Here is a 24,778-nt window from a genome sequence, read left to right as displayed (position 1 = left end):
ACTCTGTGATGAGTCTTGCTATACGAGCCAGCCCAGCTGCGACTGGCAATAGGATGAGACAGAGGATAGCACCACAGGCCTTGGTCACAGCTGCTTGAAAGTTGGTCTGGTGTAAAGGATAGATAAAGGGGAGTCTGGATCATTCATCATAATTTCTTAGGAATTTCCTTTAACTAAGATATTGCAGACCATTGGTCCTGGCTGACCCTGGCCCACAGATGGGTTATACTGGGCCTGTACTGTATTAAAATAATAATTTTTAGAATTGATTGGCAGCATGTAAAAGCTGGGAGATTTCACATTAAAAAAATCTATCTTCCATCTAAAAATTGGAACATTTAGCCACATGGGGCCTACATTACTATGTGGCTAAGAATGGGCAGGGGATGAGTTCCATCGGTCCCCTTAGATGAGATATCTTCTCATATGACCTCAGTTTATACTCCTCCCTATGGTCTCACTCACAGCAGCTTTCCTCATTCAGCAGTCTCCCTGATCCCCTGCTCTGCATGGATTAATTCAGCAATCGAAAAGTTTATATTTGGTCTCTTCTCGACTTCTATGAACTTGCTAGGAACTGTGAAAGAAGTGCAAGCTATTCCTGCCCAAATGAAGAGGAAGAGAGTAACAGGTGCAGCCGTGAGAGACCCGGCCTGGAAGAGACCACAAGTCAACGTCAAAATTCAGAGAGAGGGATGCCCCTGATTGATATTCGTAGTCATTAAGCTTCTGTATTTTATTACTTCTATTTTCTGGAAAAGGAGAAAAACCATCTCTCTTTCATGCAAGGGAAATTCTTAGGAAGTTTTGAATGTAGCCATTTAACACATCTAAGTGCATAAGGCATTTGTATTCGAATCACATTTTCAAGAAAATCTCTTTGTTATGCAGAATAAGAACCCAATCCCAGGCAACCAGTATTACTCACACCTGAGAGAATATAAAAAGAAATGACGCTGAATAGACTATAGAGATTTGGAAGAAGGATTAACAATACTAGTTCTATTCTGCAGCTCTTTGAGAGCCCATACAGAAAACCTCATGCTTAAAAAGGACCCTAATTGTTGAGAAAGACCTGGGCAATGTTTTAAAATTCTAAGTTTAATTTAATATCGACTCTCTGGCTAGACTTGTGGTCTGGGTTTGCTTTATGAGAGGAAGGCTGACATAGAAAGCAGGAAAGGTCAAGGTCTTATTGGCATTAAATAGGGAACAGTTGGCTACTTTCCCTAGGAGCAAACTCGTCGTCCATTATGCCACCACTTTGCTCATATTTGAAAACAAGAACCAGTCAGCACAGCTGGACAATTTAAAGCCACTGCTGATGGCTGGGAGATTCTAGTCTCTCGCATGATTTAGTGCATACATGTATATGCATGAGATGCCGGGCTTCTAGGAGTGAATGCTGATCAGTGGGGACGTGGAGCCACTAGCACTATCAGTGAAGTCCTTGTTTGAGCCTTAATAAAAGCTAACATTTATTGACCACGTATGACGTCTTAGACATTGTCCTAGGTGCTTTATATTATTTAATCCTCACAACAACCTTACAAAGTAATACTCCCCTTTTTAACAGGTTATTAAAAGGAGGCAGAGAGAGGGTAAGGGAATTACCCAAGGTCACCAGCTATGGAGAGCACTGATGGGAGCTGACCCTGAGCTTGATGCCGGTGTGCGTGCTATTAGCCACTGGGCAACACTTTAGGTTCAGTGTGCCTTGGTCTTTCTCTATGTGGATCATCAGCCCTCAAACTTTCCCCCTTTAGAAGAAATTGGGTGATTTTAACAGTTCATTGGGTGATTTTAACAGTTCATTGGGTGTGCAAGAAATTGGGTGATTTTAACAGTTCATTGGGTGATTTTAACAATTCATGAGTGTGCAAGCAGCCACCCCAAACTGAGGAAAAGGCCCTGCCTCTTTCTTGAATTCTACTCTTGTCCTTGTAGCTGTTGCAGGAGAAAATCACAAAATCAGGGCTAATGTTTTCACATAAGGACACCATAAGCTCAGAAAGAGCCCCAGAGCAGCTGAACATCCCGGGCATTAATTTGCAGGGGGTCCAGCGCAACAGCTATTGCAGACATGCCAGGCTCTTGAGCTACAGCTTCAACACAACACCTCTAGGGTGAGAGACCTTGGCAGCTGACCTTTGCTACAATTCACTGAGAAAATGAGACGTATGTGACATGAGCTAGCCTCTCCTTCCTTGCTAGAATGCCCTGTGTGCTCACTCGGTCTTCTTTTCCCCTGTTATCTCCGAGGGGACAAAAGCTCCAATCTTCCTTTTAGAGACTAACTGGACTTGGCTAACTTCACCAGCCCCTGTCCTTCCAAGCCCTCCACTTCTGTAGTTACCTCTACTGTTCTACTCAGAAGATGGGTAGAGAGCCATCCTCCCTGGGGGCTAAGCAGTGGGGGGGGGGAGTGGCCTAGTGACTAGGATCAGGCTGCCTGACTCCAGGCCCCATTCATTAGACACTTCCAACTAACCAGCTCACTGACTTTGGGCAATCTACTTAATTTCCCTAAGACTCAACTTCATTTTGAAAACAGAAATGATTTGGAAGCCTAATATGATCGTGAGGATTGAGCGAGCTAATTCATGTCGAGGAACACCCACATCCTCTCTTCACTTCCTCCCTCCTTGATCTCTCTGCTTTCTTTTTGTGCCAACTCTCTTCACTTCCTCCCTCAACCAGCTTACATTCATGATCATCACTTCAACCACTCTCAATGCCATCACTACTTGCCCAGTGTTCTTTGGTTTTAACCAACTGTCTTTTCCACACCCTGAAGTGGACTAGTATTTATTAGTAAATATTCATCTCCATCTTCCCACTGAATCCTTCTCACTGCTCCATGTTCCTTTCAGGAAGAACCAGTGGCTTTTGCTCCCACTCTGGAGATTATCATCTTCTGTGGTCTCATCTATGTTTTATGTATGTATTTATATCACTTCCTTATAAGCTTTTGTTATGCTCCCAATTTTCTTTCTTTCTTTTTTTTTTCCTCCCAATTTTCTATAAGAGACAGAGACTTCAGTAACAGCAAAGAGTCTAGGTAGAACAGTGGAGCGGTAACCACGTCTCTGAGATCAGACGATCCAGCGTTGCCTCTTGCTCTCTGTGACTCAGGCAAGTTCCTTAACCTCTCTGTGTCTCCATGTCTCATCTCCCTGTAGAGTTGTTGAGAAGTTTGGAATGAGTTATTCTGAATAGAGTGCTCAGAAGAGTGCCTGTTTCGCGAGCAGGCACTGAGGGAAAGGGTACTTATTATAAGAATTGGTTCTTAGAGACCTTTCTCTTGTCTTGTATCAGGAGATCAAGCAAATACATAGAATTGCATGGATCTTAACATCACAATCAGAGGCAAAAGATCAGAGTTTATCAGCAAGAAGCCTGTTTAATAGATAAGAAACTATGGGGCTGTAGGAGGTTAAATTCAGAATAATAAAGGGCTGGGACACAGACTCATTTGCAGCAGTTAAGGCCCAGGAGTCTTGATAAGGTCCCAAATTCTTCCCAGTGTGATTGAAAATCCTCCTCCACACCAACTTAGTTGGTTCTGATATAACTCTGATTAGGGCACTCTGCCTCTTAAAGGAAGTTGGGAGCATACTAAAGCTAAGGGGGTCGTTTGGGATCCTAGCCTAACTTTTGGCTTCCACAGGTGAGCAGAGGGCGCTGTGATAGTTGCAAGCAGGCTCCTTGCTCAGAAAACGGCGGGGTTCTAGACCTGGGGAGTCTCTCTTCCGGACAGGGAGTAGCGGAGGGTCAGAGAGACATGTGCTGCCTGTTGACTCATCCTGTGCATTTCCTGTGTGGTTCTTGCGTCTTCCATCCAAGTTACTGACTCAGCTTAACCCTGCTTAGCTTGCAAGACCTTTCAGGGAAATCAGAGCATGAGATGCAGGCACTGCCAGTTGTCACCCATGATTAAGGAGCCAGAGGGAGTGATTTATGTGGAAAGATTAAAATCCCTAAATATGGATGGCCGGGGCTGCCCTGATTGAGTGGGGGCTTCAGGCGTTTGCAAACTGCCCCGTGGGAGTGCCACAGACTTCAGTAGTGGTGGGACAGCTGAAGGGTGATGCAGGTGGCAGAAATGTGATAACATTAACAGTCTACTACTTCCTGATGAGCCGAAAAGACCAGACTGACACAGGAAATTCTCCCTCACCTTTTATTTTTGTGAGGCCACTGGAGATCTCTAGAATTTTCTACATACAGAATGTGAAGCTCTTGTGCCATTAGAGAGAGAGTTCTCAGTAGCTCTTACCACTTCCCCTGCAGGGTCGCCCATTCCTCAGGCTCCCTTTGCTTCCTCCCGCTGTCCCTCTAAGTGAGGACCCCCCCCCCCCCTGCCATCTTTCCTGCTACCCTGTTGCTCCCCACCTCCCCAATGCCCCTCTTCCACCACTCCAGACTTCCTGTGTGCCCTGATTTTAAGTGAGGACTGTGAAGCTGGAGTTAATTGGATAAACTCTTTCCTATTAAACTGTAAGCCAGATAATTAACTGAGTCTCCCTAGATAACACTTACCAAGCCCTTAGGAAGTGTGGAGATTTTTCAACCCTTTATGTGTATGTATGCGTGTGTTTGTTTTCACTTGAGTGTATAGAGAGTAAGGGTACTTTTCAGCAGCCTGCACATGACCCTGTGCAGGTGACAATGTACTCCCAACATGGCTAGGCATAGATGTGGGGTCATGGACTAATTGGAATGATCAAGGAGTACTTCTTAAGGAAATGATGCTAAAGCCAAAGACTAATGGATGAGTCTGAGTTAGCAAGGTGAGGGGATGAGAAGGAAGAGAGAATTTCCTGAATTTTTGAGAAGAATTTTGTTTTCCAATAGTCTACCCCATGTCAGGATTTGGCCAACATGGTCACTATACAGTGAAGTGTAATAGATGAAATACACAAATGGTGTCTTAGTGGCATAGGTTCTCTTTTTCTAAAGAGCAAGTCAAAGATAATTTATGCTTCTTTCCTGCTCCAATGGCCTTAATATGGCACACTAAGGCCTTTGCAATCTTCTCCCGACCCCTCCCTCATGGGCCTTGAGCTCTAGCCTTTGTAACTTCCAGATCACACCATTTCCTTTTGGACCTCTGTACCCTTGAATGGTCTTTTCTTCTGTTCCTGGCTCACCTCTCTACTGTTTGAATTTGTCAGCAAAACTCTTGACTTTTCTGCCAAGAGCCTGCCTTAAGAATCACCTTCCCTGGGAGGCCCTCCATGATTAAGTGAAGGACGTCTCTAAAGCACTATAATACCTTGGTCCCTGTCTCTATTTGGCTCATATGTCAATATCATACATATTTGAATTTAAGTTGCCCCTTCTGGCCTGTGAGTATGTTCTATTCTTTTCTCGGATGCTTAGTGCCTAGCATGGTGTTGGGCATAAGGTAAGTACTTAATAAATGTCGAATAAATGAATAAATGGCAGTATACTATGCACATTCCATAATTGTCGTGTGTGTGTGTGTGTGTGTGTGTGTGTATAAACACTCATGGATTAGCAAGAAACTGAAGCTCAGGTAGTAGATCATTTGGATTTCCTGTTTTGTTGAGTAATTGAAAAAACACACATACATTTAATCACTTGGCTCCAAGTAGTAGAACTCTATTTTTTATGGGTAAAATGCAGGTGTCTCTCTTTAAAAATAATTTCCTTAAATGTGATAAGATTAATTTTTTGGCTCATATCTGTTAGATTAGTATAGTGTTTTAAAATACCTGGCTTAGATCGCTTGAAATTCTTAAATTATACTTTAAGCAGCTATTAGCATAATGATATTATCTATTAATAGAGATTCCTACAGGAATAAAGGTACCTGCAATTTACATGAAATCAGAAAACTTGGTGTGATTAGTAGCATCACAACAAACCCAGCATGACTATTGTAATGACTACATTTCCCATCACTGTAATTATCTCCTAAAACTTTTATTGGGAACATTGATTGCCATTTGCTCACTCATTCGCTTTGAGAAAGTGGAATGGTGAACAAATGCCAGGAGTGAAACTGAAGCTGGGCAGGTCCTGTGGAAAGTACCCACTGGAGGATTACAAAACGATTTGCTATTGGCCAGGGGAGCTGTGTGACGGCTCTGTGTTCAAAGTGATGACAGATTCCACATTTCTTTCAATTACCAAGAATTTCAGTGAAGAAGATGAGTGAGGCATGGCAAGTTTCAAAGAGAAAATATACAGTGATACTTCATAGTTGAAGACTATTTGGCAAAATGTCTTGCATCCCCTTCCCCCCCACAGTGCATTGTTAAGTGTTCACCTACTTGAAGGAAGGTAGGGATTTCAGCTTCCTCTTTATCTTTGTCTGTTTCTTTGTAAATTATTTTTTAAATTATTAAAAAAGTTTTAAAAAATTTTCACGGAAGTATAGTTGACTCTCGAATCTGTCCACTTGTCTCGGTCTTCTCTGCCTGGGCCGTATGCCAGGTCACCGGCAGCCCTCCCTTGGACCACTGCTTCCAACTGCTCCCCCCACTTCCATGTGGGGCTCTCCAGTGCATTCTCTTCATTGCGGCCAAAGTGCTCCTTCGAAGCAGCAAATCTGATGGTCATTTCCCTGCTTAAAGTACCTCTCGGACTCCCCAAATCTCTATCATGGCTTAGAAGGCCTCCACGATCTGATCCGTAGGTAGCCTGCCACCCTACAGGTCACCGTGCTCCTGTGGAACTCATACACCCCAAGCACAGAGACCACTAGGACTCCTGCTGGGGTCTCCCTCCAGACCATGGTCTCCTTCTCTGGTCCCTCCTCAGGCTAACTCCTAATCACCTCCCAGGGTAGACGGTCCGTCTGCGCTCCGATGGCATCCTTTACTTCTGTTTTTGTCCTTATCACGCAATCCTCAAATTGCCTTTTGACTTGTTTGTTTCTGCTACTGCTCTGTAAGTTCGATGAGAGCAAGACTGGGTCTGTCTGGTTTGTCTTGTATCCTTAGCACTGAACACGGAGAGATGACAACCAGACACGGTAAAAAGAGGGAGCCATTCTGGTTCCCAGTTTTGCTTGTTGCTGTCTTTAATCAGGTCAGAGACAAAGTGTTCATTGTGCCCCAGTATCTATTTCTAGATGTTGCTCCACACTTGCCTTGTACAAGTGGATTTTCTTTTTGGAAGATGGCTCAAAGATCGGAATGAAAAGTGAGACTTGTTCTAATCAGGTTGTTGTACAGAAAATGTAAATGTGGGTGAACATGTTTAGTCTATTTCTCCCAGACCCAGGCAGGAAGGACTACAGGCTGGTAGAGCAGAATTACAGGGTGTGTGTGTGTGTGTGTGTGCGCGTGCGATGTGTGCACACACCTCTGTGGGTGTCTGAGTCTATTGTGTGGTCACGTATGATGATAGGTTAGCTTTGTTAGAAATTAATGCCTGTGAGCTCTTCAGATAAAGCAGTTGCTGATCTCTGCTTTCTTTGCCAGAGAATGACCTATGTGTGTTAAATGGTATGTGTCAGAAAGAGAAAAGCCGCAAATCTTAGAAGGTTACCCTGAGATGTCTGGTATCTACTGTTGCCCAGATTTTCAGATTGAAAAGTCAATTTAGTCTCTTTGAATATGGCTAAATGTGTGTGTAAATGTTGATTGGCATTGGACCAAACCAATTTAGAAAAATGTAGTTTATATTAACAAAATGAAATTGTAGAAGATGACGAAAGGTACCCAGGACATAGTTACGGGTAGGTGATAGAGATCTCCATTTTTTGACATATGTTAAAATTCTTTTGCCTATCACATTTTTTCTTTCCTTTTCTTAAATTTTTTTTTCCAAGTCTCCCCAACAGTTCCCATCGAGACTCCTTTGGAGGCGTGCTAAACTGCTGGCTCCCTTCTTTCTGTTAAGACTCACAGATAATTGTGGGAATGTGTTCTGGCCGTTGCTTAACCCTGCACCACACCACAGACACCTTGGGCCCCACGGCTCCCCTTGTCTGACAAATGGTACAAATTGGGCAATGCGTTTGAACAAGTCTGGCAGATTCCTGCCAGGATGCAGAGAGAACAAGAGGCAGAGGAAGTCTACCGAATACCTGTTTCACTTCCTTTCAGCCCTCCTCCCTCCCCGGGTTCACATCGTCCAGTGCAGAGGCTTGCAGGCACTGAGCATGTTGGCTTACTGATAAATCACAAAGCAAAGAGATGTGTCATTTGCATTTTTTCTTGGAAAACAACCAGGTGGTGAGAGCCTGCCTCGTGTTGCTGGCAAGAATGTCAGTGACTGTTTAGCCACCCAAACAATTTCTTCTTTCCTGAGTTTTCTGTTTGGGGCTTTAAGTTGTGTCTTGCTCCTTTAAGCAAAACAGCTGACTTGACTTGTCTCTGACTTCTGGGAATAATTGAATTCTTATGGCAGGGGCTAAGTAACCCGAGAGCAGCAAATGAAAATTTCACTCTGCAACATACCCACACTCATCCACACGCAGACATGTGGGCTCGTCCGCGGCGCTCTCTGTGGTTCGGAGAGACGTTTGGGGAATATTCGTGTACTCTTTGCCTTTTTTAATTTTCTAGACAATTTTAGAAGGGGGTGGTCAAAGCTACAAATCTCAACAGGGAGGTTGGGAAAGAGCAACTCTGTATGATCAAGGGGCATGTGGATTTTTAGGACTTGAGAAATGCAGTGATGGAGACAAGGGAGGGGATCATTTAGTGATTTACCCCACCTGCACTTTCATGGGAAAACTGTACCTTGGTAGAGAGGAGTCAGGAAGGCCGAGAAACTCACATTAATTGAATGCTCGAGTCATGTCAGCGCACTTTGAGTGAACTAGCATATTTAATCCTCCCAACAAAGCTGTTGTTCCACCTATCTTACAGATGAGGAAGGTAAGGATTAGAGAGATTTGGTTAACTTGCTCAAGTACAGCCATCTGGTAAGAGAGAGAATTAGTACTTGCACCCAGATTTCTCTGGTGTCCAATATAGTTGCAATTCCATCACTTTAAATCCTTGGAGGGTGGGGAACCTCCAATGTACACCCTGTGACCCATGGTGTTGCTAGTCCACCTTTAAGAAGTAGGAAGGAGTACTTTAAAAAAAACTTAAAAAAAAAAGACTTTTTTTTTTTTTTTTTTTTTTTTTTTTTTTTTTTTTTTTTAAAGAGTGCCTTTAAGGCTCATAGCAAAATTGGGAGGAAGGTACAGAGAATTTCCATGTACCCTCTAGCTGCCCCCCCACATATGGCCTTCTCCATTATCAACATCCCCCATCAGAGTAGTGAATTTTTTAGAAGCAAAAAACATATATTGATACATCATCGTCACCCAGAGTCCATAGTTTATGTGGGGTTCACTCTTGGTGTTGTGTGTTCCGTGGTTTGGGACAAATGTATAATGACATATATCCATCATTATGCATTTGACTCTTGAACAACACAGGATTGAACTGCACGGGTTCACTTATACATGGACTTTTTCTTGATAAATACAGTACTGTAAATGTATTTTCCTCGTGATTTTTAAAAAAGATTTATTTATTCATGAGAGACACAGAGAGAGAGGCAGAGGCACAGGCAATGGGAGAAGCAGGCTCTCTGTAGGGAGCCCGATGTGGGACTGGATCCCAGATCCCAGGATCACGCCCTGAGTGGAAGGCAGCTGCTCAGCCACTGAGCCACCCAGGTGTCCCTCCTCATGATTTTTATAACATTTTCTTCTCTCTAGCTTACTATATTGTGAGAACACAACATATAGTACTTAGAACATACAAAATATGTGTTAATTGACTGTTTATATTATTGATAAAATTTCTGGTCAGCAGTTAAGTTTTTGGAGAGTCCATGGGTTATACATGGGTTTTCATCTGTGTGGGAGGTTTGCACTCCTAATCCCTGCACTGTTCAAGCATCACCTGTAGTATCATACAGAGTATTTTCATTTCCCTAAAATCCTCTGTGTTCCACCTGTGCGTAATCCCCCCTCTTTCCCCTCCCCACCTCACCCTCTTCCTTTGGAAACCACATGTTTTTACTGTCTAATTTGAAGCACTGCTTTTTTTTTTCTTTTAAACAATTGGCTCACCATTACTTTTCCAACCACTTAGAATTAGCTTGGAAATCTGCATTGAGTGATCAATCAATATGCATTTTTGAAGGCCTCTCCGTGAGCAAACCATAGTAGTTATCTACCTGGGAGATCCAGGAAGACTCTCACTCCAGTTAGGATTCATGAACAGCCTAGTAATCTAGTTAGGGAGATAGGCAAGATACATATCTGCCTCTATGGTCTCTATATCTCTTTCAATCTCCATATCTGTACATATGTCATTGACTATAAAATTAGAGCAGTGAGAACATTTCTCAGGGCTTCAAACACCTGCTAATAGAGAAAATGAGTAAATATAACCAGGAGGTTTGGAGAAGACTTGAAATTGAACGTGTTCTTTTTAGAACCTGATAATGTCTGCCTATGAGTTTTTCATGAGGACCAGAAAGGGTTATTCTTTTTTAAAAAAAACCTCCTCTTTTGTACAACAACAGTAGCCTGAATAGTCAGGAGTTGGCAAGGCCTTTTCTGATGTTTATTGGAGCAGCTGTGGAAATAATTTTGTACCTTGGATTCTGTGATTTATTTCCATTATGAATAAATTTGGGATTTATTTTAAGGCTTTCAAAAACTGGGAGTGCTGTGGTCTCAGAATTATTTTTTATTAAACATTGTCTCCCTGGCTGTATTTCAGGTGCTGGCTGAATTCTGCACAGTGGGCTGTGTTAGCATCAGAAATGCCTTTGAATGATAATAATTATAATAATTATATATATAAAAAGGATGGAATTGGGTTCCAATTCTATTCGGCTAAACTTGATATTTGACTTTACTGACTCAGTTTTGGCATCTTTAAAATGAAGATAATTGATAAGTACCTTGTTAACTCTGAAGAGGGGGCAATGCAAAGAGATTTGAACCCTTGAATAAATGTGCTTTGAATGCAAATTATTATTTGTTTCAATCAATGTGTTTTACAGGTTGACATCTTGGACAGGAAGGAGATCTTCCCTATACTTCCACTCTAGACTGACTTCCAAATGAGAAATAAATAAACATGGTAGACAAGGAGGCTGGGAGGAGCTGACTCTCTCCAAAGCAGCACTGCCACCTTGCTGCTGCTGTGAGCTAGAATGGCCATCTTTCTCACAGAATCTTATTCTTGAAAGACAAGTCACACTTTTTGGTCTCAGGGCAGAGCCACCTATTGTAGTCTTTCTTTCTTTCTTTCTTTCTTTCTTCTTTCTTTCTTTCTTTCTTTCTTTCTTTCTTTCTTTCTTTCTCTTTCAAGATTTTATTTATTTATTCAGAGAGAGATAGAGAGAGAGAGAGAGAGGCAGAGACACAGGCAGAGGGAGAGGCAGGCTCCATGCGGAGAGCCCAACGTGGGACTCCATCCCAGGTCCCCAGGATCATGCCCTCTCCTGAAGGTGGTGCTAAACCTCTGAGCCACCCAGGCTGCCCTTGCAGCCTCTTTCTTGCTTCCTTTGCCCTCTCTCCTTTCTTCAAGCTCATTGATTCTCTCTTTCAGTGGGGGCTTCCAAGAGAGATGGAGTGAATCATTCAGCAAGGGGAAAACATCAACCACCTAGAATTTTCAACACTGATTTAGAATCCAGTTTACTATGGTTTACACCACGAAACAATAAACAAGGGAGGGGAGACTGAGGGAAGGAGAAACCTGGCTCATCTAGTGAGGCCCAGGGAAGCAAACTGGAATCTACTGAGTGCACACTGTACTCAGGGCCAGGTCTTAGAGGAAAATACTAAAACCGTGTAAAACCAGTTTTTGGTCCTCAGGAGCCTAGAGTCTAGTTGGGGAGAAAAGGCATACTCATCGCTTATGAGACACAATGAGAAAATTTGTAGCTGCCACCAGAGCATCACTTCTCTTTCATCTACAGAGTAGGGAGCCCTCTTTTCTGACTTCCAAGGGACCTGGAAATCCATCACAGCCTCTCTCACTGTTCAGGAGAGTGCTGGTGGCAGAAGCACACCTTGCTTGGGTGAGGGGAGCCAGAGTTAAGCTTATCTCTAATGGATCCTACATCTGGCAGCCTGAGTCACTATAGTGGATTCTTTTTCCTGCTCAATTTGCAGCCACTTCTAGGACCACAGATGGGTCCCCCAGTGCTAGGACATGATGGGTCCAGATTCTTAGTGTCAGAGTCCTGACCTCTTTTCCTTCTCTGCTCCAGAGATGTCTTCTCATATTTCTTTAAAACACACCATTTATGATACTCATGTTCCTGGAAAAATGGAACCATCTTCCTATTCTTCTAAGGATGCCTACTTTGCTGATGCTTATCATTGAAGGACAACCACAGTGACATTCTGTCACACATTTAGTTAAAGGCAGGAAAAACAAATAAAAAAAAAAAAGAAAGAAAACGTAAGAATGGCCAATGATTAAGTAAGCCAAGAAATATGTGCTGAGCAGCACATGACAAACATTTTCATTTACTTTATTCCATTTAATTTTCATGAGAAAACCCACAGAGTAGTTGTTACTCTTCCTATTTTATTGAGCAGAAGGCATAGGGTCATAGGAGTTAAACAAATTGCGCATAATAGAGCCCATACCGCATATATTTTCTGTTGCCCAGGACTCTGCTCCTTCTGCACCACAGCTGCTTCTAGGTCAGAAGAGGAAGCACTTCCTGTGGGTTGGAATGTCTTAGGGGCAGGTTTATGAGGAGGAGGTATTTGAACTGGCTCTCGACTGAATTATAGGCTCTGGCTAGACAGTGGAAGAAAGCAAGGCTATTCCTGGACTTGGAAGGATTGGGATGACTAAAACCACAGGTTGAAAAAGTGGAAGGTGTATTTGGAAGACTGTGCGTAGACTGTTTTGGCTGGAGAGGAGGGCTCATTCATATAATGAAATGGCACCCAGCCAAAGAGAGGGGAACAATGAAGACTGCTTTGCCATTGTTGTGATTCAGGAGTTTCAGGCACCTCTGTTAAAGGAGGATAAACAGGGCTGACCTTCCCTCACAGGCAGTCTGGGATTCTGAATCATCAGTGACTGGGAAGTGGCATGCTCCATTATCTAAAGCATGATATTATACCCACCAGCTATTTTGTGCAGTTGAATTTTTGTTCCATTGAAACGATTCTCTCAGTGTGAGCTCAATAGCAACGGGCATGATGGTGGTTTTTCTATGTTGCCAGAAACTAGGTCTGAATTTCTTCCAGCGCCTCCTGCTCTAAAGCACCTCTTATGATTAATTAACCTTTTGTGGAGTAACTAGGACATCTGTGTGGGATGAGATGTACTTTGGTCAGACTTCAGTTTTCAGTTGTTCAGCAAGAGGATAATTAATTATAAGAGCTGAATCTGAACAGAAGACTTTGGAGGAAATCCAAATGAAGCAAAACATCTAATTATCAATGAACAGGAAGTTTTTTTTTTATTGTTGTTGTTGTGGAAGTGAATAAAATACTTAATATAAATAAGAGGTAGTAGCAACTTAAGATGCCTACTTGGAGTGTACACATAATGGGGAAAAATGTGAGATATTTGTGTTTTTGGAGATAAAATAGTATGACCTAACCATAACTAGGCAGATACAAAACTGGGGCCAAGTTAGTGTCTAAAATAAATATGTATTCCCCTTAGAGATAATCGTGTTGACTTTAGCAAGGATATATCTAGAATCACCCAGCTATTATTGCTACTGACAAATAACAATAAACACCTCTTGCTAGAGAAGAGGTTGGATTAAGATACAAAGTAAGAGATAAAATGCAGGATGCTGAAAACAGTACAAAATCAATTTCCTTAACAGAAATGGCCACTGTGATAGAGATGGTTTTCCAGAGCTTAACTTTCTGAGGTGAATCACCTGCAGTATTTAGCCCACATCTACATGACACAATTGCTCACAAAACCCAGAATCGCGACAGCGCCAGAGAGTCCAGCTTGACTTTCTGAACTATCACGAGGGCTACCTTAGTGGACCATGTGAGAAATTTCCACTGTCAAACAAAGTGATCCTCAGGTTGCTTGTTGCTTACACCCACCGGTAACTTGTGTACAAATACTACATGATTCTATTTCGATGAGAGAATATGATTCTAGTTCATATTTATAAATATCGTAAGGCTTCCATTCCATGAAGATGCTGTGTCCTTTCTTATTTCTCCTGCTGCTATGAAATAGCTTTCATTCCTATTTTCTTTCTACCTGTGGCTTCTGCTGCCTCATGTTCGTACTTGGTACCTATGCTTTGTGCCTCTCTGAGTTTCTATAACTTTCTATTGTATGTTAGTGTTGGGAGACAATTCTCCAATGGTCTCTTGTATTTCTGCATTCCACTGTGCAGCATAGTAATGTCTCTCTCAGGGATAAAGGTAGGGCAGTTTTGTTAGTACCCCAGTATAAAAGATTTAAGTTTCCTAAGTCTGATTTCCTCAGCTGTGATGCAAACCTGTGTTATGTGACTGCTCCATGTCACCGTTTTGGGACTCAAAGGGGTGGGATGGACCAGGAGAACCAGGGCAAATGTGAAGCTCATGTGCTCACTATGCTGTGGGTAATAAGTCTTTGTCTCTGACTCAGGTGTTTCGTGTCTTCTGCTGTATCTGAGAAAGTATGCTAGGCTAAATTGTTAGCTTGCAAGGAAGGTCATATTTCTTTATACTTCTTGACATCTGGGTCTTCCAATCAAACTCCCTGTGAGGATCTGACTGGGTTAGTTTGTCACTATCCAGTATAGAGAATGCCTATCACACAGAGCTATTATGCTAGACCTTTTCATAAGACCCTCAATAGATTGCAGCTTTTGGATCAGCTACTCTTGTTCAAACCAGCCATCTGTGGCCAACCTTTCAAATATTGAGGCCTGTGAATGAGGGACAGGATCTCTCTAAAAGGGACCATGAGCTTGGCAAACCTTTAAAGTCCTCAAAAGCAGATATAACAGTGTTTACCTTTCATGGACTATCTAGGGAAATGTTATTGACAAATAGTTAATTTACCTCAACTCTCTTGCATATTCTTAGATTTTTGTGAACAGAGATGAGTGTGTGCTTTATCTGCAACTTAACAGTTCTCTGCCTAAAGAGGAAGTGTTTGGTTAATCTTATGTTCCTAATACTGGCTACTGGAGATTAATGCTCAGGTTCACTCCAGAGGTTCTCTCTTAGCGTGTATTCCAGCATTGGGAGAGTAGCTATGTGGTTGGCTGGGATTCCCTCCACTGCCAGATTCAGGCATGGACCCTGATTGGCCTGAGTCAATCAGCCCTTTGTCTACAGTGATTGATTCAGAGGAGGCCCTATGACTTTAGAACTTTAGAACATTGCTTAGAAGTTTCTCTGTCCCCAAGCTTGAAAATAAAACTGACACTTGGAGGAAGAAAGGGTCAAGAGAATAGCTAAAGTTGGAGTCAGAGCCCTAATCAAACCATCCCCAAAGTCTATATAATTTCTGAGCTTTTCAATTATGTGAGCCAATAAATTAACTTCGTTGTTAGTTGGAGTATGAGTTGGTTTTCTATTACTTACAAGAAAAACATCCTAAGTGATTCATTTATTAGTTTTCATCACATCTGAGGTCACTCAAAGGTTAATGTTCCAAGATTAAGCAGCTAATGAAGACATCTTTCTTTAGCTGGGACAGTGCACATTAGTTCTGGACATACCAGATAAGAGTCTCATGAGTGTAATCCACTGGTCTTTTCCCAGTGCCTGGCACATGGTACATGCTAATAAACATTTGTGGAAGGAACCCGTGAACATTGCTCACTGTTCCCCAGAACTTATTTGTTATTTCTCGACTCAGGTCATACCTCCTTGATTGCTTTGATTTGGCTCTTGTTGCAGAATTTGGAGGATGAGTTTGGTCACTAAAGAGTTAAATAAAAAGATACAAAAAAAAAAAATTCAGTGTATTCACGAACAATGGCGACCCATGTCGTCTTGGGCTCCACATTCTTCAGAGATGGGTTTCCACATTGGTGATTCAGCAGGCCAGGCCATACTACTTAATCAGAAGTTATAATTTTGGTTTGAACTGTTCAGAGGTCCATTATAATCTGCAGCTTACATCTTGTGGTAAAAAAGGGCAGACTAATTCATTTTGCCAAAGCACAGCATTATTTTCTCCAGAAAATAATCGGAACTAGAGCTATGCTTTAGATCTCAGCACTGGCCCTTTACATACAAAAGAATATCACCTTTCTCACTGAAAACTTCCAGATTAAAAAAAAAAATCAAGGCAGAGATGGTCTCATCCCATGTGCAGGTATCCGTTTCATCTGCTCTAAGTGGAAGTACCAACAAGGATCATACCCAGAGTGGGAGAATGTTATAGCCTTACTAACTATGGCTGAACCATGTTAAAGTGATGAAGAACCCTGATGAGACCTCAGGTTAATATTCCCAGATTGCCAAACCACATGCTTGCTGATATCAGGATTTTCTAGTGGATGTGGAAAACAGTTGAAGTCAGAATATCTGGGTCAGCATAACTTAATGTGCACTAACTGTCAAAAATCTAACCTGAACAGTCTTCCTTAATGTTCAGAGTGTTCTCTTTCTCTCTTTCAAATGATTTATCATACCCAAAGAATGGGAGAACTTCTTGGAATGTGTCCTGACTATGGACAGCATGTCCAAAATGCAACAAGTAGGCAGCAGGGTAATTATGTGATGACCAGCACTTCTGGGAATAAGGCAGAAAGGCTGCTCCTCAAAGGTGCATCATTTATGGTACTAAACCCACCCACACACCCTGAAATGTCTTCTTGGAATTACAAAGGAGGTTCCAGAGGAAACCCAGACTGAGTAACCATTTTATAGGTAGACCTAAATCCAAGGCCATGGGTCATTGTGGAGAGCAAAGTGCCTGCTGGAATTTCAGAGACAAAGGGCTCCTTGTCCTTGTCAAACCTTAATTCAAAGAGATCCATTTGTCAGCTAAATTCTCCATAGTTTCTCTGATTGGGTTGCACTTCAGTCTTCATTATTTCACTAATGTAGCTTTAGGCACACTTCTTTTCTTAAAGTCCAGGCTACCTCCATTTATTTCCTTTAGTATTTAGAAATCTAAAATACCATCATACCATTGTCACTTTCCCTAAGCATCTTGACAGGATTAGATTGCCAACTGACTTTTCCTTTTGGATCAGCAAAAAATTAAAAAAAAAAAAATCCCTGCTAACCATTTCCCCATGGTATCCTTCCCAGCAGTAAAATTCTCAGCAAGGCTACTTAACAATTTCTTATGTGCTCGTTTTTTTCCCATAATGAGACTGCCAACAGATGCCCATATAATGGAAATCTCCATTGACTACCATGGATCTGAGTTTTGTAGCTGAGCTTTTTGTAATCTGTGTCAGGAAAGCATTTTCAAGATCCTCTGTCTGGATGGTCTGTTTCTCCTCTTGTCGTCGTGCAGATCCTCTTCACTATGCTTCTACCTTCATGTGTGTGCGTTTCTGTCTGGGAGTATAGCCTCTTACTCTTATTATAGCACTTGATTTTACTTACATTGTTCTATTATTCTCTTCTCTAGTGTTTTTTTTTCTTCTAAGCATGTATTTATTTTATCCAGCTGATTCTAAGAATAGGAACCATATCTTCTAATTCTTCATATGCCTCTAACTACCATTTACCACATTGATGATGGCTAATAAAGATGCCTCCCTGGTAACATCAGTTGCTTGGTTTTAGCTTCATTTGCAGTAGTTTGCTCTCCCATAAAAACATCCCTCAAATTTATTTTTATGATTAATATTTAAACGGTTTACAAGCCATTCCTAGGCCTCTTATAAGCTTACTTCACCTGGTTGCAGGTATATCGAAACTGGATTTGACTGGAAAGGAATCTTAGATGCATGCTGGACTGTAACTGGATATATTCCTTATATTTAACTCTGCATTTCATTTGTGGTTTTCTCATGACTACTTTTAACTGGTTTATTTTGTTATTTTTAAATTTTATTTTATTATTTTTAAAAAATATTTTATTTATTTATTCATGACAGACAGACAGACACACACACACACACACAGAGAGAGAGAGAGAGAGAGAGAGAGAGAGGCAGAGACACAGGCAGAGGGAGAAGCAGGCTGCATGCAGGGAGCCTAATGTGGGACTCGGTCCCGGGTCTCCAGGATCACACCCCAGGCTAAAGGCGGCACTAAACTGCTGGGCCACTGGGGCTACCCTAACTGGTTTATTAAATATGCTAAACTTGGTAGGGTTTAACAAAGAGACAATATTTATTTTTCTGCCTTAATTGTACTTAATTGTACTGTCCTTAATTGTACTTAGTCAGATTTCCTTTCTTGGGCTCCTTGGTGACAACTTGAGCTGACCTCACCACTTTTCAGTCAAAGTGTTAACAAACAGACTCATCTTCAAGTTTTGAACAGTACAGCCCAATCTAATATAAAAGCTTCAATTAGATGAGGGATTGAACACTCCCTGTCAGTGCCCCCCACTCCCTCCCACCTCATTGCTCAGAGAAGACATGATCCCTCAGTGCAGTAGATGCGCATTGAAGCATGGCTGGGTCTCCCTCTCATTCTCTACTTTGCTCCTTTATTCCCAGTCTCCACTCAGAAGGCTGCTGCTTCTGGACTCTTACAGAGTTGGGGTGCTAAGTATGGAGGAGAGATAGATGGTGACAGTTTCTAACTTAGCTGCTACTGGTATAATTGGTGCCATTGTTCTCTGTGTGGCAGATGACCCAATACTGGGTTTCACTCAGGAATGTTTGTGGGATCTTTGTCCTGCACGAGGAATGTATTCTTTGGCTGACCTCTTATGACATCCTTTCAGTTCTTTGCTCTGGCTCTATACCCTACTGAGCTTTCTCTTGTTGGGTACTGAGTGCTCTGTAGGCAAAGTGCTGTCAAGATGGTGCCAGCCTGGCTCCCCTCTGTGTATTCACATGGTCCAGGATATCTTTTCCTGCTGCTGGCTGGTAGAAGTGCAGCTTGCTTCTCCATTTTCTAATTCTCCAGGGATAGTTGCTATCTTGGATGATAGTTCAGGTTCTCTCAAAAACCCTTCTTTGCCCCATTCCCTAAGATCATTCAGCCATGGACTAAGATGCCTGTCTTCTGCATGCAAGTGGTTGTGTTGAAGTCCCTTCTGGTAAGCATGTTGTTTTGTGTGTCAGGGGGTAATAGGAGGAGGCAAAGCACCCCCATTTCCTTTTCCATGGGAAGGGATAGGAAAATCCAAACCCATGAAGTTCTCTAAAGAATCTCTCTCTTTTGGGTCCCTGGGTGGCTCAGTTGGTTGAGTGTCTGATCTTTGGTTTCTGCTCAGGCCATGATCTCAGGGTCACAGGGTCAAGCACCACATTGGGGTCTGTGCTTAACACAGAGTCTGCTAGAGGCTCTCTCTCCTCTCTCCCCCTCTTCCTGTCCTCCTGTTCTCTGTTTCTGTCTAAATAAATAAGAAAATCTTAAAAAAAGAAAAAGAATCTTTCTCTTTTATGTCAGCAGGCTGTGGGTGATGGGCCAAAGGGTTTTGGCCACCTCTTAGATAGTCCTATAGGGAGGGTCTTTGGAATATGGGGTGAAGTTCCAATTTATATGTCATGAAACAAAAAACAATTTTTGACACTGGAGGTCTTATGTTTCTCTAATGAAAAATAAAGCATGAGTACACATTCTTTCAGTGTTTATTCCAGATTTTTCTATATGGTTTTATAGATAGAACAAGGCACTTTGAAAACCCAGATGTTTGCTTTTTTAGTATAATATCCACGTATTATTACCAAATTCAAAGCATATGATTAAGGGAAGAGAAATTAGGTTTTGTTGACTGTTATTTGAATTCAGTATTCTTTATGTTGATTCTTCATTCAGTTGAACAGTTATTTTCACTGAAAATTATTTGGTTGAGAAAACCTACTACACGTGAAACATACGGACAGTGATTCTTGGCTTTAGAGATACTGGTTTCTAACAGGGCTTCAACATGTCCTAATGATGAGACTGGAGTCATAGCCTCATCACCTTGGACATGGCATTTTTATGAGACTAAGTGGTTTTATTTTTAACTTGAGAAGATTTTACTAAGTTTTAAAATCCTTCAGGCCTCCCATAGTTTGCAACATTTGCATAATATACATTCATGTTGGTGAGAATTGACAAAGACCAGCTTAAAAATGTAGTTGCTTTTTATTTATTTATTTATATTTTTAAGTAAGCTCCATATCCAGCTCATTGTGGGACCTGAACTCACTACCCTGAGATCAAAACCTGAACTGGGATCAAGAGTTGGACTTAACTGACTGAGCCACCTAGGATCCCCTGTAACTACTTTTTGAAAAAAAAAATCCCAAGTCAACATTTGCACTAACACTTGAGTTGTTAGAATTTCATCATTCGCCATATAATTCATACAGCCTTTAATTTTTTTGTTTAATTTTTTGCTATACTTGCAATAATGGAAAGTTTCATAATCAGTGTCTTTAATTCCACATTTAATATAGTTCTGGCATTTTCCCTTTACTGGCTGTAAAATAAGTTACTACCTGTTTCCTTTACACTATATGCTATAAATAAATACTTGATTTTTAAATTTTGTATAACTACTAAATATAAGATTTAGTGTTCTCATCTGAACGGAGGATATAATAACACAGCCAAAACAAAGCCCAGCAGGCCTCCCACAAATGTGCTCCCCAGGCTATCCTAATAGAGGATATGACCAAGCCACAAGCCAGGAGTTCCCTCTGACTCTTCCTTTCCTCACTCTTCCTTCCCTCAATCAGCTAGAAAACCCTGGGCTCAACCTCCAAAGTGAATCTCAAGTTTGTCCATTCTTCTCCACCTCTGCTGTTAATGCCAATTCTGTTAATTCGTGCCTGCATTAAGGTAGAAACCTCCACATTTTCTCAGTTTCTCTTGCCCTTAGGCTCCGCACAGCAGCCACAATGGTCTTTAAATACATAAACCAGGTCACTTTCATCCTCTTTCTAAAACCTTCTGGTAGCATTTGTTTGCAGTTAGAGTAAAATCCAAGCTCCTTTTCATGGTATATTAGTTAAAATGATTCTAGCTGTGGTGATAAATGAAACTCAAAATTTCAGCGGCTTAACATAGAATCCCTTTAATTTACTCCTGGCTAACAGTTCAGTGCAGGTGATCCGGTTTTGAGCAGTTTTCCTCCACGTGATGATTCAGGGACCTAGCTTCTCATCCTGTGGTCTTGCCATTTGCTAGCTGCCTCAGAGTCTTCTGCATCCAGCAGGCAGATGGGGGCAGGTGGGTGGAGAAGGCACACCCACTTCTTAACAGCCTTGGCACTAGTAAGACCACATTCCAATGATGCTCACGTTCTATTGGTGAGAATTGATTATATGGCCCACTCAGAAGCTAGGGAGGCTGGGAAATGTAGTCTCTGGCAGGGAGACACTTCCAGGCATAACTCTTCACTCTGGAAAGGGCAGCATGCATCCTTGGAGGACAGCCAGCCAGCCCACAACACACTGTTTCAATCACTCCCATGAGTTGCCCCTGCCCACCCCCCCAGCCACCTCTTATACGCTTTTGGTGACCATATCCCAGCCACACTAGTCTTCTTGCTCTTCTAATCTCAAGCTTATCCTTGCCTTAGGACTTTTGTGTTCTCTTCCTTCTGCCTGGAAATTTTTATTCCCAGGCCTTTTCCTAGGTAGTTCTTTTTAATTCCCAAGTCTAATTTCTAAGTACTGTCCTTTCAGGAGGAGTCCCTGCCTGCCTAATGAATACAGTCTTCCACCGTGCACCAGTTTTAGTTACCTTCACAGTGCAAATCAACCACCTGGATTTATCTATATTTGTTTATTTAGTGATTGTCCCTTTTCCTCCCCAGTCTTCATCTATGTTGTGTAAATTCTGTGCCTGACTGTCCTGCTCACTGCTATATATATTTCCAGCACACAAAACGTGACTGGCACACATAAGTCAATCAATACATATTTATGGAATGAATGGAGACAATCTTTTAGTCCTGGGGGTTTGAAAGCCACAAAGGAGAGCTGATATGGGAAAGTTAGCATCCTTCTATAATCACTAGGATTCAGTTGTGCTGATCAATCTTTCAACCAGTAAAATCAACCATCCCTGCTGCATTAAATCTTCACTGTACCTTCCTGAAAGAACCTGGTGGGATATAGTAATCCAACAAACCCCCCAATCTATATCCTATTAGAAATCCATTTTTGCAAGTTTTTTAAAAAAATACCTATGTTGCTTGGAATTTTAAAAATAGTCCTTTTCTGACTAAATGTGAATATGCATCACAAGTGGTACATTTTGTTTGTGAGTAATTTTTATTACTATTAATAATACTACTGGGGAATACAAATGAACCAGCAGAAAACAATTCTAATGGCTGCTCCACCAGCCAGTTTTAAAGCTGCTAATGGAACCTGAGGCATTTGAGGTTTGTGTGTACTCAGAATTTTAGAATGACTATTTAATTTCTTTCCCTATTATTTCCAGGGTGGAAATTCAAAGCCTTTTGAATTCTCTTTGATGAAATTACTCCTACAAATGTAGAGTTTTATGAAGACATATTTTATTCTACTGAAAAGCAACATTAGAGGGTGGAAAAAATACTTCTCTCAAACACCAAAACCCTGAATTTGAACTTTTGGGGCCTGCTATTTACTAGCTGTGTGACCTTGCCCAGGTTATTAATTTTCCCTGTCATCAGTTTCTCAATCTATAAAAAGAGGGTAATAATAGTATATGCCTCTGCAGGGCTTCTGTGAGGGTAAGTGGGAATGTTTAGTCTAAAGCCAGCACTTAGTAGGTGCTCAAAGAGTTCTTTTTTTCTTCCTTTATGGTACATGTTTTTCTTTACTCAATTTGGCCCAAAGTTCTTTAGGAGACAAAGCCTGGTTGGGCAACTGTTAAAAAAAAATGGACTGAGTTCATATAAAAATTTTCACACACATTCAGGATCAGATTGGGAATGTTGGTGTCACTTTTTTCTCTCTTGATCACATATTAGTAAGTTATAAGTGATGTTGGTTTTATCCTGGAATTATCCCTGGGATCCATCCACTCCTCCCTGGATCCTTCGTCTCCGACTTTCTCACTAATATGACTCCCATCTGGTCTCTGCAGGTTGCTTCCCTCTCAGTTCTACCCTCCACATTGTTGCTGGTGCCATTTTTCCTAAGCGCAGATATGGTCATATTCCTTTTCTTTGTGAGCCTCAGATGGTCAACATTGTGTCAACCTGACTGTGCGCTGGTATGCCTGGATATTAGGTTAAACATTATTTCTGGGCTTGTCTGTGGGGTGTTTCTGGGGGAGATTAGCATGTGAACTGGTAGCCTGAGGAAAGGAGATTGTATTCCTGAGTGTGAGTGGGCCTCACTCAATCCACGGAGAGCCTGAATAGAATAAAAATATGGAGGAAGGGAAAATTCTCTCTGTTTGCCTGATTGCAGAGCTGGGACATTAGTTTCCTGCCCTTGGGCTGGAACTTATATCATAGGTACTCCAGTTCTCTGGCCTATATATAGGATATGTGTAGCCTATTGGTTCTGTTTCTCTGGAGAATCCTGAGAAATACAGCCTTGGAGCCTCCAGACACCTGTAGATTAAAAAAATTCATGCAAATAGTTAGCATGGTCTAATTCTACACAAACTGCCCAGCGCATTTTTCTTTACTCTCACACACCATACCCTCTTGCTACAGGGACCTTTCCATCATTGCCTAAGTGCTCTGTCTCTTATAAGCCATTCTGCCTTGAAAAGTGGCTTTCTCTATTTAGAATATCCTGCTCCTCTTCTCTGTTTGGTTCATTTCTACTCACCCTTCAGGACCCAGGTCACACATGACTTCTTTAGATCTGTGGAGTATGTAGCATTGGTGAGAGTCCAGTGTTGTGTCCACTGGTGGAGTATAGGCTTATCTAGTGGATCATAAGAATTGGGGTAAGGGGTGGGGTTTCCTCTCTGCTGACAGCCCAGTGAAGACACATAAACACATAATATTAAAAATATTACTAAGTTTATTTTACATGATATTACTTAATAAAGCAACTCATATGTTTATAATCTGAAAATAGAACCCAAACCAAATTAAATATTTGCACGTTTATATGTCATATATTTTATACATTAAGTATTATATAGCTAATGTTGGTATAATATTAAAGGATGCTGCATGAAACCACATTTTGCAATAAGAGGTCTACAAATTCAGTCAAGAGAAAAAAACATAAACCAACTTTAAAAGCAACTTCCTCAACAATAAAATTTGATCACAGGTACAACATTAAAATCAGATACTGCTGTGTGTGCTAATTATGGAGTATATGAAATTCTAGCCTGCACTGAAAACCCCTAGTGAAAGGGAAATAAAAGAATAATGCTTAAGTTGATGATACTGCATTTCCCTGATAATAAAAATATAGCATCTTTTACAAATGTGGTCTGCAAACTTTAAAAAAAGTAGTTATTAATTGATTTGCAGGCAGGAATGTTGCTCCTTGCTGCTTTAGTCAATGCATTAAAAATTAGTCAACAGACACTTTCAGAGGGTTTTCTGTGCTCTGGACACTGTGCTAGGTATTGTGGAGATTCTAAAGAAATGGTTCTTGCCCTCAAAGGGCTTTCAGCCTACTCTTGCTAAGGTTAGTGTCATCTCTGGTTCCTTTGCCTACCCTTGCACTCAAGATAGATCCATGAATGCTATTGCTAACGGTACCCTTCTGTGTCACAACATCAGTATGAGGTCTTCTCCCAATCAGCTTATCAAGTCTCATACTTGGTCTACCCTGACGG

The sequence above is a fragment of the Canis lupus genome, chromosome 37, assembly GCF_003254725.2.
Source record: "Canis lupus dingo isolate Sandy chromosome 37, ASM325472v2, whole genome shotgun sequence".
In the NCBI taxonomy this organism is placed as follows: Eukaryota; Metazoa; Chordata; class Mammalia; order Carnivora; family Canidae; genus Canis; species Canis lupus.
The sequence above is the reverse complement of the archived record's forward strand: the minus strand, read 5'-3'. Positions refer to the sequence as shown.